Source organism: Hibiscus syriacus, unplaced genomic scaffold, assembly GCF_006381635.1.
Source record: "Hibiscus syriacus cultivar Baekdansim isolate YM2019G1 unplaced genomic scaffold, ASM638163v2 tig00110328_pilon, whole genome shotgun sequence".
Classification (NCBI taxonomy): Eukaryota; Viridiplantae; Streptophyta; class Magnoliopsida; order Malvales; family Malvaceae; genus Hibiscus; species Hibiscus syriacus.
The window spans coordinates 4910462-4924172 of NW_024062685.1; the positions used below are offsets into that span (position 1 = coordinate 4910462).

Genomic DNA, 13711 nt, shown 5'->3' on the forward strand with positions numbered 1-13711 from the left:
AGGTGAGAAATTAGTTAACTTGTTTGTTTTCACTTGTATTGATTACTTGTATGTTATACGAACTCAAAACACTCAAGCCCAATCACCCAAATCAATTAAACCAAAATTGTCAAAAATCACTGTGGGTGTCGATACTGTGCCAGCAGTATATGTAACATCCCAAACATCAGATTAGTGACCAAATTGTAAAACTTCATAATTTAGTGACTAAAATAGATAAATTGAATAGTTCAGGGACTTATATGAAAAAATTATGTGTAGGACTAAATAGAAAATAAGGATGGAGAGAATGGCAAAATGGTTCTTTGATCAATTAATGATTTAAAAAATATGATATGATGGAGATATATACAAGTGGAGATTTGAAGGAAAGGAAATACCCAGAGAACTCTCTTCTTCTTCTTTTTAGCCGTGAGCTATCATAGTAAAGGTGAGTTTTCTTGTGAGTTAGTTATTCATTGAATTTAAGTTTGGTTTATGTTATTTGGGTAATACTTAAGCTTAAGTTATCCTAAAATCAAAAGATGAAAAAGTTAGGAAGAATTAAAGATGAGGGGTTTATAAGTGAAATATTGGAAAAGAGTTGATAAGTAGAATTTGAAACTAAATTTGATTTGTCATATGCTAATTAAGAAGTATGAAGTGTTAGAATTGAGATTAGAATATGTTGAAAATTTTGTAGGATTATTGATTTCAATATATATGATGGATTTTGAAGATAAGGATGTGTTAGATGAATATAAATTGGTTTGAGTATGTGTACTTGAGTTAAGAGTATGATAGGGAATAAAACATGAAGGAATTGAGTTGATTTGGGGTAAATTTTCAGGTTTAAAAAGTGAATTTTGGGCTATGAGTATCGGTACTGCTTCATCCAGTATCGATACTTCAAGGGTAAAAGATTAATATTTGGTATAGGGATATCGATACTGGTTTAACAGTATCGATACCATAAGCATGAATTTGATAAAGTTATTCATGAGGTATCGATACCTGAAGGGTAGTATCGATACCAAGGGTACCGATACCATAAGGACAATATCGATACCATTTTTGAAACAAGGATTACAGAATCGAATTTGGGTATCGATACCTAGGCTTGGTATCGATACCACAACTAGGGAAGTATCGATACCCTACAGGAGGTACTGATGCTACTCCAAGTGGAAAATGAAATTAAGTATTTTTTTAGTCTAAGAAATTAAGGATCGAAGTATGATATTTGGAATGTTGATTGTATATTATATGTATGATTGTGTAGATATCGAGCACAAGCAAGTTCCGGAACGACTGAAAAGTTAGGAACAATCAAGAAAGAGAAATTAAGTTGTAGAAGCTATTAAGATCAAGTGAGGCTAAGGTGAGTACATATTATAGATATAGTTGTATGGAAATAAGACTTGTGATAAGTCTATTTCCTATGTTAATTTTCATGGTCCCATAGTTATGAACATGCATATATATATATATATATATATATATATATATATATATATATATATATATATATATATATATATATATATATATATATATATATATATATATATATATATATATATATATATATATATATATATATATATATAGTATGATCATTATAAACACATGCATAAGTTATATATGTTTATATGATTTGATATATGCTATATGATTCATGTGAACATACTAAAATAACATATGTTATATGATATGAGATTGATAGTTATATGTATATGTGATATATGACAGAAGAGAAGACATATGTGATTAAAAGAGAAATGGAACGAGTACATGAATATGTGGTGAAATAATGATTATATGAATATATGAAGCATAATGATAATGCCCATGTTATGTGATATGAGAGCTATAGGTATAGTTGGCATGCCAAGAGTCGAGGGTTACATATGTCCTTTAGGACATATACATAGGTCCTTCGGGACATACATGAGGTCCTTCGGGACAGATTTCACATGCCACTCAGTGGATTCTTATACGAGCTGTAGTGACAGCATATATGCACAACCTCAAAGTACTCGCATACCTTAAGTTCTCAATAATGTACATGGGCCTATAAAAATATAAAAAGTATTTACATGATTATATGATATCATGTTATTATCGTTTACACTGAATCATATATGACACAAATGAATTATGATATGATAAGTATGATTGTATTTGAATAATCAGATTGCATGTTCATATTTATAGGAAATGCATTGTTATGTTTTTATGCCTCACTAAGTCTATGACTTAGCTTGTAAGCGTTTTACACGTAGGTACTGAAAAGCAAGAGGATCAGGCTTAGGATTCGCAGAACAACATAACTCTACTCGAAGATCAGATCAGAAGTACTTTGCACAGTATGTCTTTTTATGTAATAGATATGTTGGCATGTAAACAAAGTCGTGAAATACGTATGCTCTGATCGCTTTTGTAATGTTTTGAACATACCTAGGTAAATTGTTAACTTTTTGTTAATGAAAGTTTAAATGTTCTATTATTTCTTTTATATTTATAAATGTAAAGGTTTTGAAAAGTCAATGTGACACCTCGGATTCGCATCCGGGTTGGATACAGGTTGAGGGTGTTACAATATCAATACTTACCCCCTTAGGTATCGATACTCATCTAAGTATCGATACCAAAATTTGCTTCAATATTTTAAAAAATACTTGGGTATCGATACGCCTATAGGGAGTATCTATAATCTTCCTTGGGTATTAATACACTCATGAGTATTGATAACAAATTTGTATTCAATATTTTTTAAAATACTTCAGTATCGATATTGACCCTCTTAGTATCCATACAAGACCCCGAGTATCGATACCCCTATAGAGAGTATTGATACTTTCCTTACAAAATGGCATGATTTTGGCCTCTTACGAAGAATAGTATCGGTAATGTGATACAGATGGAAAAAAATGCTCTGCTTTGAGCACGATATCATACCCAAAACTCACTCATTCATCACACTAAGTCTAGTAAACATTTTTAGCATCTTATTTGAGTTCATAGGTGTTAAAAGATGTCACATTTCATGCTTACAAACATTAAACATAGAATTTGCCATGAATTATTAATACATGCTTCATGAACCCAAACCCCCACATGCTCTTCTTACCCCATACATGCAAACATATTCATTTAGATGATATTACAATTAATAAGGAGGAATTATAGTGTTACAACTCTGAGCAAATCAAAAATGTTAGCTTACCCAAGGATAAACATTTCCAAGGATAAACATTTCCTTGATCTATATCAATGGGAGTTCTTGCACCAATTTACACCAACATAAGCCACTAACCGATTCCAACATGAAAATTAATGAGGTTAGATGTCAAACAATGACTATAACACATAAAAATCAAATGGAAACGTTGGAAGCTCTTGGTGCTTAAATTCTACATAGTCCCTTCATAAAGCTCAAAAACACCATTGGAGAAGATGGTGAATTTTTTATGAAGCTTGAGAGCCCTAAATTAAGAATATTACCTCTATATTTAAGATTAAAGAAGGAGATGAAAAATGTACAAGCTTTCTCATTTATCTAACTTGAAAGAAGAAGAAAGAAGTTGAAAATTAACAGTTGGGCTCTCAGTTTTTCTCTCTCGACGTACGTTAGCTGGACTAATAACTATGTTTGATTTTCGATTACCTTCGATTTGATGGATTTTTTTGTTGCTTGGGTTTCCTTTGTATTTGCTGTGAGTTTTCTATGTTTTGTTTTTCTAGGGTTTTCATTAATTGGAGATTGTTGTTTGAGGCAAAAGAGGATTAATCGCTACAATTTTTTTCGTTGGTGCTAGCTGATAGTGTTGCTACGGTTGTGCCTTCAGTGGAAGTCTTTGATGTGGATATTCAGGTATGGCAGCACTCTTTAGTTGCCCAATTTATTGGAGCGCCCATTCTTTTCATTCTTTGCATCATATGGTTAAACAAATTTAGGGTCGTTATGGTGAGACCATTGTAAATTCAGCTGGGCATAATCTATTTCTCTTTCAGTTTTCGAATGCGACATAATGCAATTGGGTGCTGGACAATGGTTCATAGAACATTCAGAATAAGCCCCTCATTCTGCATAAATAGACTCCTAATCTCAAGTCTCTTGAGTTTAGCATGGAGAAGTTGCATAAATGGGTTCATCTGAGATGGGTGCCGCTTGAGTTGTTCACAAATATGAAGGTTAGCTATATTTCTAATTTTCTTGGCACTCCTCTTTACATGGATAACATTACTGCTAATTGATAGAGGGTATCTTACGTGAAGGTGTGTGTGGAGGTTTCTGCTAGTTTTAAATTTTCTAGGTCTGTTGTTAAACTAAGAGATGGTTCTTTTGCTTCGATAAGGGTAGAGGTTCCTTGGTTCCTTCACTGTTGTGTGTTTGGTCATTATGATAGAGTTTCCCCTAAAAATAATCAAGTTTATCATGTGTGGGTACAGAAGAAACAGGGTACTGAGCAGGTGTCTGCTCCCTTTGCTGATCCAAAAGAGAAATGTGTTGTGGTTAGTGAGTCTTGTTCAACTGTTGGAGAGTGTAGTTCTATAAGTGCAACAGTTGCTAAGATAATTGTTATTAAGGATGTTGAGCAGAATATTTTTGATACAACTGGGGCTGCTGTGGTTGAACTAAACGTGGTTATTTTAGTTGGGTCTGATTGGTTAATGAAATTGTTATTATTAAAGATTATTATCATGTTTATGGTTTGGGGGATTTTGCAGTTAGGGCTGAGCAAAATGTTGCTACAGTTAGTGACTATGCTATTACATGTGTTGTTCTTGTAGGTGTTGTTGTTACTACTCCTATGGTTGTTGCGCTGGATGTGGAATCTCATGTTGATGGTTTAGGGGGTATTGCAGCTGGGGCTGAGCAGACTGTTACTGCTCTTGTAGGTGATATTGCTGCTCATATCACTGGTGTGTTGAATGTAGTTGAACAGACTGTTATTAGCTCTCCTGCTGGTGCTTCTAAGTTAAGTGCATGGGCTGTTATGGGTGTGAATCCTCTTGGGAAGACTATTTATGTGGAAGGATTGATATAGGGTTTGAGTGTTACCAAGGCGACTACTGTGGGAGTGCCTGTTAAAGATATGAGACATCCTGCAAAGCGTTGTTGAAAGAAGGGTAAAAAGGTGTTCGAGCTGGTCCTTCTACTTCTTTAAATCTGCTTGGAGCATTATTGGTTTTGATGTTTTGCGAGCAGTTTCTTATTTTTCTGAGTCTGGAAGCATGTTACCTGTTATGAATGCTACTACCATTGTTCTTGTCCCAAATGTCCTAAATCCTTGTTTCATGAGGTATTTCAGGTCTACCACTTGTTGCAATGTGGTTTATAAGTGTATCTCGGGGGTTATAGTAAATCAGTTGAAGAGGTTTCTAACTGAGGTGATTTCTTCTAGCCAGAGTGCTTTCCTTCCTGGCAGGGACATCATGGACACACTCTTATGGCACATGAACTTGTTTGTGGTTATAACAAGTCCACTCTCTCTCATACATGCTCATTGAAGATGGACTTATAGAAGGCTTTTGACTCAGTGGAGTGAGAGTTTATCTTGTTTGTTTTGAGGGCCTTAAATGTCACTGCTTCTATGATTGGCTGGATTAGGGAGTGGATTTCTACCCCTAAGTTCTTTGTTTCTTTAAATGGTGGTTTGGTGGGGTTTTTCAGTGGTGCTAAGGGACTCTGGAAGGGGGACCCCCTCTCTCCCTATCTTTTTGTGTTATCTATAAATGTTCTATCTCGTTTGTTGGACTTGGTCGCAGTATGGCATTTTTTCCTATCATCCGAAGTGTCATCGTCTCGGCCTTACAAATATGTGCTTTGCTGATGATTTGATGATATTTTCTCAGGGATCGATTGATTCTATTATGTGTATCTGGTAGGTCATGGATGTTTTTTTCCGATTATCGGGTTTGCAGATTAATCCTACTAAATCCGAGTTGTTCTCGAGTGGTATGGATGTTTTTATTTTAATACCTTGAAGGATACTCTGGGGATTAAGCGTGGTTCGTTTCATGTTCGTTACTTGGGTATTCCTTTAGTGTTGAAACGACTTTCTGTTGTTTAATTGTACCCCTCTTTTGGATAAAATTTATTATAAGCTGTAGGTTTGGATGGCTAAGAAACTTTCTTATACGGGGAGATGACAATTGATTCAGTCTGTCCCCTATAGCATTCAACATTTCTGGAGTAGGTAGCTTATGCTCCCGGATGCTGTGATCAAGCGTCTAAATCAACTGTGCTCTAGATTCTTTTGGAAGAGTGATGATAAACCTGTTAAAAGAGCTAGGGTGAGTTGGGCGAAGATTTGCACCCCAAGTCTGAGGGGGTCTAGGTTTGCATAATGTTAAGATTTGGAATAAAGCTTTTTTTGTTGATTCGAAATTTGTTATTGTAGGAAGGTTCTATTTGGATTGTTTGGATCCAGGAATATGTCCTTAAAAGTGTATCCTTTTGGATGCACGCTTGTCCTCAACATTGCAGTTGAACTTGGAGGTGTCTTTTGCATTTTCGTAGTCTGGTTACTCGTTTTCCTGAGTTGGTTCATACTTTTTTATCTTCTGTTGCATTTATTTGGAAAGTTGTGAATTAGCAGGGGCATATGGTGCCTTGGGATATGATCATTTGGCATTCGGGGCATGTTCCTAGAAATTCGATGGTTGCTTGGATGGCTGTCCTTGACACATTGCCTACTAGAAGCAGGCTGATCTCTTTTGGCTTGAATGTGGCGTCTTTGTGTTTGATGTGCAAGAGGGGGAAGAAACGAGGGATCGTGTCTTTTTCTAGTGTGAGTTTTCCAGTCGTTTGAGGGTTGTTTCTTTAAGTGCTTGTGGTTTTTGCAGGTCTGCTTTGATCTGAGGTCAGGAGTTGGATTAGATTTGTTGCATAGCAAAAGGGCGTTCTTTGCCTACTTTGGTCCTGAGACTTGCTTGGAATGGTTGCATTTATATGCTTTGGAGGGAAAAACGTGAGTGTTTGTCAGACTGAGTCCTCTGTGGAGGAGGTTTTCAAGTGTATTCGGGAGATTGTCAGGCTAAAGCTTAAGGGTAGAGTTAAGCAACGACAGTTGCTTAGGCATAGTGCTCTTTGTGATAATTGGGGGTTACTTGTATAGTGGGTTGGGTGCTGGATGGTTTTGTAGAGGTTTGCTGTACAACTTGTTTTTGGCTCTTTGGTTGGAATATACAAATGCAATAGAAAAGAGGGAATGGAGAAGGAGAAGTTTTGGGAAGAGAAAAAGAAAAACGGCCTGCCCAAAGCTCCCCTACCCACGTGAAATTAGCTAAAAATCCTCCCAAATCAGCCATGTTTTTCTTCAATGGTAAAATTGCACTCTAAGTCTCTCCATCTTCTTCCTAAGCTTAAAAATCCCATTTTTTTTATCTTATACAAGGTTAATTTCTCACTCGATTAAACTCAAATTCGAACTAAAGGAATCTCATGATTCAAATGATCTATTAAATAAATTGTTGGGTCGACACGAAACTACTAGGCCATTATTTGGGGCGGTACAATATGATATGATTATTTTATCTTGTTTTGTTTATTATGATTATTTATCAGATCATAAAATAAGTTGAATTTCAGGTTACGATGAAGAAATTGACTTGAATAAGTCGATTTGAAAGTTTAATAATTTATTTAAATCATCTTTAATTATTTTAATAAATTTATGATATTTCACTTTTTATCTCACCTTAGTTTATTATTGCATCAATAAGTTATACTTAGCTCGTGATAATTTTCATGAGTAGGCTCAAATAAGGAATAGAACGTGTAACGAAGAGCTTCCGAGCATCTTTTTGAAGATCATCTATACTATCAGCATTAGTAAGACATCTTCGATGTTACTTTTGACTAGTAGCGATATGTATATTTATGTTAACAGTTTACTTATCAATTTTAATTTATATGGTCTGTAATAGTAAACTAGGACCATTTCATTTTGTCTAGCTTAGTTTTTTTAATATTTTTGAATGAATAGGATACATATATATACTATTATGTTTTAAATGGTTTTGAAAATTTAACAGAGTTTAGACATTTATAAATAGCTTTCGAAACATCACTAAACTGCTTAAAGATTGCATAGAAATCGGATTTATTTTCAATGATTAGATAGTCATTTTATTTTTTTATACGATTAAGAAAATAGTTTTAAAATGAAACAAAATTTTAAATACTCATGTTTCATGAATGTTTGCCAAGTTGATGTAACATCTTTAATTCATATTTTGAGACGTATACAGGCTATGAGTGTTACAATGTTGATGTATTAAAAGTCTGTTTGAAGTTACTAACATATTAAAATCCCTCTTAAATGATCTGATAAGTTTATGTTGAAATTCTAAGTAATAAGATGAATAAAAGAAATTGTTACAAATGTATATATATTAACACATCAGTACTCTTTTGATTGTATTATAAACTTTGCTATTAGCTTTTTCACCGGACTATTCACATCTGGTAACACTGTGTTCTATATTTTCTTTTGTCATGAATATTTTCTAAAAAATTATATTTTTCATTGATGCCATTTTTTAGTATTGAGATAATTTCAAGTTACATATGCAATGTATGAATACACATGCGTTGCCTGAAAGAGATCAAGACTCCTTCCCTTTCATTCTCAAAAGATTGATTTCTTGAATGAACTAAGTTTATGATTGGTCCAACATATATATACATATACACAATAATAAGGGATAGAAAATGAGCTTTAATTGTTGTTATTCCACTCTCATATTGATGCTTCAAAATTGATACTTCTTGTTGATGAAATGCCTGGTGGATCAACTGTGGTGATCAATAGTTTAGGAGCAGACATACCCCCAGAGATAACAATTTCTGCAGCCAAAAAGAGTTGTATAATAGAGGGTTTGACTTTTGAGTTCAAGTTTCATACCGGTCCCTTCTGAAACGGATATATTAGGCCTAAAATATCACTTGAATTAATGAGAAAGGCATCACCAAGATACAGATGGTTTGCGGGAACATAAACACAACAGAGTGGTTCTTCACCTATACCCTTCTGAAGTACAACTGTAGATGTAATGAAACCAAACATGTACTGTCCCTTACCGGGATGTTGAAGGATTGTGACTTCTTTGAATGCATTAGAACTCTAATCTGCAAAATCAGATTTTTAATTTTTAATTTTTTTATTTTTTGGTGAATTAGTTTGGAAACTGCAGATATTAAATGTACATGTACAGGAAAACTTACCTGCTGAAATCGCACTACTTATTTGCTTTGAGGCATTATAAATATAGCTCACGAGAGGCGTCTGCTTAATGAACAATTCGCGGAAAGTAAGAACTGAAGCTCCCAAACCAAGATGACATGAAAATGCCTAGTAAAAAGAAGAATGTGATGGAAGTAGCAAACCCCAGACCTGCATCATTTCTTGTCAGATCATTCAAAGTAACGACTATATAATTTGAACTGCAATGCTTCTGCCTATTGGTTTAGACAATTATGATATGATTTTAGGTTATGATTAAGGAAGGATGAGGTCAAGTTTTATACCTGAATAATGTTTACATATATCCAGTTTCATAATAGCCCGATACAGTTTTCTATGTTATCATTTACGTATTTAAATGTTTATATTCTCATAAATTCATGGGCTTACCATCCTGTCATAAACTTTTTCCAAATCCAGCTGCGGATGACATTGAAAAATGCCTATACCAGACCAGGAACTCAAACCAATATGAAAACTATGGTCACAAACAAGAAGCCTCATCTTCAGCCATTGTTCCTACAGGGATTAGCAGCTCAAGCTCTCTCTCTCTCTCTCTCTCTCCCACCTTCCCATTCTCTTCTCTTTCCTTGTAATTTCTTTGCCTCTATCTTTGTTTCAATCTATCTTTCATACAGCTGTTGGATCAAGGTGGTTAAGATCACTAGATAGTATGTTAACCCTAAAATCAATACAACCATAAGTCTCGAGTACTTTAAATGCATAATTTACGAATAATTATTTTGTTTTCATTGAAGTGACTGTTTTCAATTTGATACTCCATTATTTTATATTTGTGAGTTATCATAATTTATGACTCGTTGGATTAAAGAAATTAAGTGCATGGACGAGTCATAATGGTTTTTACTTTTTAATTAGTGAGTCCAATGAAGCATGTGAAGACACAAGATTTTGTCATGCTAATCGAGGAGTCTTCATGTAACCAAAAAAGAAGAGTTGGATTAGGACTCAAATACTAGTCTAAAATAGAGTTAGATTAGGACTCAAATACTAGTCTAAAATAGGATTTTTTAGTACTATAAATAAGCCTTATAATTACCACACCAGGGGACACGATTATCATACGGGATTACGCACACACAAAAATACCCAAAGCAAATATGCAATAAGCCCCAAAAATTCGCTTGTAATTTTCAACAGAGAAATAAAAGAGGTATTTTTACCTATATTGTTTCGATTCTCGCTTGCATGTGGCTTGTTTCACTTCTTTTCCGTTTTTACTTTGAAAGGGCCGATGAACACAAGGGAACCGAGATCTTTTCTCTTAGATCTACGCTTCCCCGAGGCTTATTTTGAAAAACTGGTTTGATTTTCTGTTAAAGGAGAGGAAAAGCTTTTTAAAAATCTATATTAGTCCCTTTATTTGTTATATGGATATTTTATTTATTTATTTTTATTATTCATGTTATTATTATACGTATATATATATATATTTTAAATTATTTTCATTTGATTTTTTACTATATTTTATTATATATATATATATATATATATATATATATATTTCTTTAATATTTTACTTATAAGTCTATTATTACTATATATATTGTAATTATCTTTATCTAGTTATATATTTTTTTATACTTTTAATTGTTTATTTATATACCTATTATTAATATATATATATATTCTTAATTATTTTTATTTGATTATTTCTTTATTTACGTAATATATCTTATAACTTTATATATATATATATATATATATATATATATTATTTTTTATTATTTTTGTTTTTTTATTCATTAGTATATTTTTTTAAATATTGTCTTTATCATTATTATTATTAAACATTATATTATATACTACTAACTTAGAGGGCCCATTTTTTTATTTTATTTCTAACTAAAGTATCTCCCACTTTCCTCTTTTTGTCTTATTTCTGACTAAAACCTCCCACTTTCGGTGAAGTGAGAGGGTAACTTTTCTATTTTTAAATATTTGTTGTATATATATATAGCTTATTTATTTTATTAATACTTTGATGTGTATATATATATGTATATATTTTTTTCCTTTTTCAAATATTACTATATATAATTATTACTTTACTATTTTTTTCCTTATCTTATTTATTTATTTTATTTTTTTCTCTTTTATTTTATTCTCTTTATCTTATTTGTTTTCTTTACCTTGTTTATCTAACACATTTCTCGATTTTTTAAGTATATTTTCAAATCAATCTAAGGTAAGTAATCAGGATCAAATTTTACCTTTTTATTTAAAATTACAATTTTCTTAATTTAAGACAACTGAAAATTATGTGGTACTGAAAGGGCGGTTCAAGGGTGCTAATCCTTCCTTGACCGTAACCGACTCCCGAACTCGACACGTTTCTGGTACAACGCAGATCAGGTAAAATGGTGTCTGACCCACCTAAATTCGTTTTAAAGTGGTCGGTGGCGACTCCAATCCACATTTTCCTAAGTCGAAGCCCAATTCCAGGGCCCAACCGAAAGACGGTTGCGACAGCTTGGCGACTCCGCTGGGGACAGGTAAGCGAATCAGGCTAAGGTAATTTCCAGTTGTATTTTTAATGAAAAGGGTAAGTTTAAATTTTAAGGTAACATTTCTATCCCTATTGCTTACTTTTGATTATATTTTTCTGAGTAAATAGTTGACTGACCGTTTTCTAATGATTTCAGCTTCCCAAACTTTTTTCATCTAAAGGCTCTCTACCCGAGCTCCGAACCCGTTTTAAGTGGGGGTGAAAGCGGCGCATTCGTGTGAATTTATTCACCGCATATGCCTAGCAAGTAGCCTTTGGGATTCATATACCTTATGTCTTCATGTGAATTTATTCTCCGCATAGACATAAGGGAATGTGTCCTCTCGAGTTTAACTTAGTCCACACAAGCCTGTGATGGGTTTAGGACTGAGGGTCTGGTAAGCCCAAGGGGGCGCCAGTAAGGAGAACTCGGGTACCGTTTTTAGAACCTAAACCGAGAGACTTTGAAAAAATAGAGCCTACCCCAAAACCACATTCCAAAACCTAGGACATTTATTTCCTAATCATGTTTTTTTCCTTATATTTTTTCTCTTGCCATTTTTTATTTTTATTCATTTTTATTTGTTTTTATTTTACTAACTGTTTGCCTTTGTATTTGTTTTTTAGCATTTGCATCATAACAAGAGGTCATTGATCCCTAAAAGGGTGTTTGTTACACATAATAATCTGAATTAATGGATAAAGGTGTTGTAATACAAGAGATTAAAAACCCCGAGGTACGACTACGGTCCAAGAAGACTCAGAAGGAAAAGAGAGACAGTCTTCAAGGAAGCTATGTGTCAGAACTGGTTAGCTATGCCTCTATTAGCCTAAAGCAGAACGACATGCAAGAGCTTCGGGACATCTGGGGCAGTTGGAAGAATGATCAGAAACAGAAGTTCAACCAACGGTACGATGACATTGCATTGTTGCTTCATATCAAGACTGATGAGCCCTTGATCAGAGCCTTGGTTCAGTTCTAGAACCCGTGATATAGTTGCTTTACTTTTAATCAGGAGGACATGGTACCCACCATTGAAGAGTACACTACACTATTGCACTGTGAAAATATCAGACTGGAGCGAGCTTATATTAAACACATCAAGAGTCAGTCTTTCAAGATTGCACTAGCCAAGGTTGTTGGGGTTGACGAAAGATGGAAAACAGACCGAGCTCGATGTAAAGGCATTGGGGAAAGAATTGCCTGGCTTCATATCAAGCAACTAATGAAGGACCATCCCGATGAGTGGAAGGCAATAGACCTGTTTTCACTGGGTCTGTATGGTCTGATTATATTCCCGAAGACTTTTGGATACATTGATGTTGCTGTGGTGGAACTATTTGGGCAACTTCCGAAGCGAGTAAACCTAGCACCTGGGATCTTAGCCGAAACCTTTCGTTCTCTTAATCATTGCAGAAGAGCTGGTGGAGGAAGATTCATTGGGTGTGTTCAGCTCCTTCAAGTCTGGATACACATCCACTTTTGGAAGACTAACGGGGTTGCCTACCACCGATTTAGCACTACATATTCCCCTTTGGGAGAGTTTATCACCATGAAATGGCATGAAGGCGCTTCAAAAGAGAAGTGGATGAAAGTGTTCACTCATCTTCAGGATCGAGATATTGTCTGGAGAGCCCCCTGGTTGTTCCTCAGTGATGTTCTTTTTCGATGTGGGGACTCTGACACCATGATCTTACTTGGACTTTGGGGTGCAGTTGAGTATGCTCCATTTTTAGCACTTAGACAGTATGGGACACGTCAGTTTGTCCCAGCAACTTACGGACTAGCTAGGGCAGAGTTTGGGTATCACGGTGACAGCTATAAGAAGATGATCAAAGAAGCAGTCGATTCATGGAAGAAAGTATTCCGGATGGATGTTGTAGCTGCCAGAAACATGCTTACTCCGGATTATGTGGAGTGGAGAAGATTGAGGAAAAATGACAATATTCTGGTGCCGGACTGTAA

General features: G+C 34.4%; 1 pseudogene; it reads right to left on the bottom strand.

Annotated features, from left to right (window-relative positions):
• Window positions 1-8623: 8623 nt before the first annotated feature.
• On the bottom strand, window positions 8624-9750 carry LOC120118304 (annotated as a pseudogene).
• Window positions 9751-13711: the final 3961 nt, after the last annotated feature.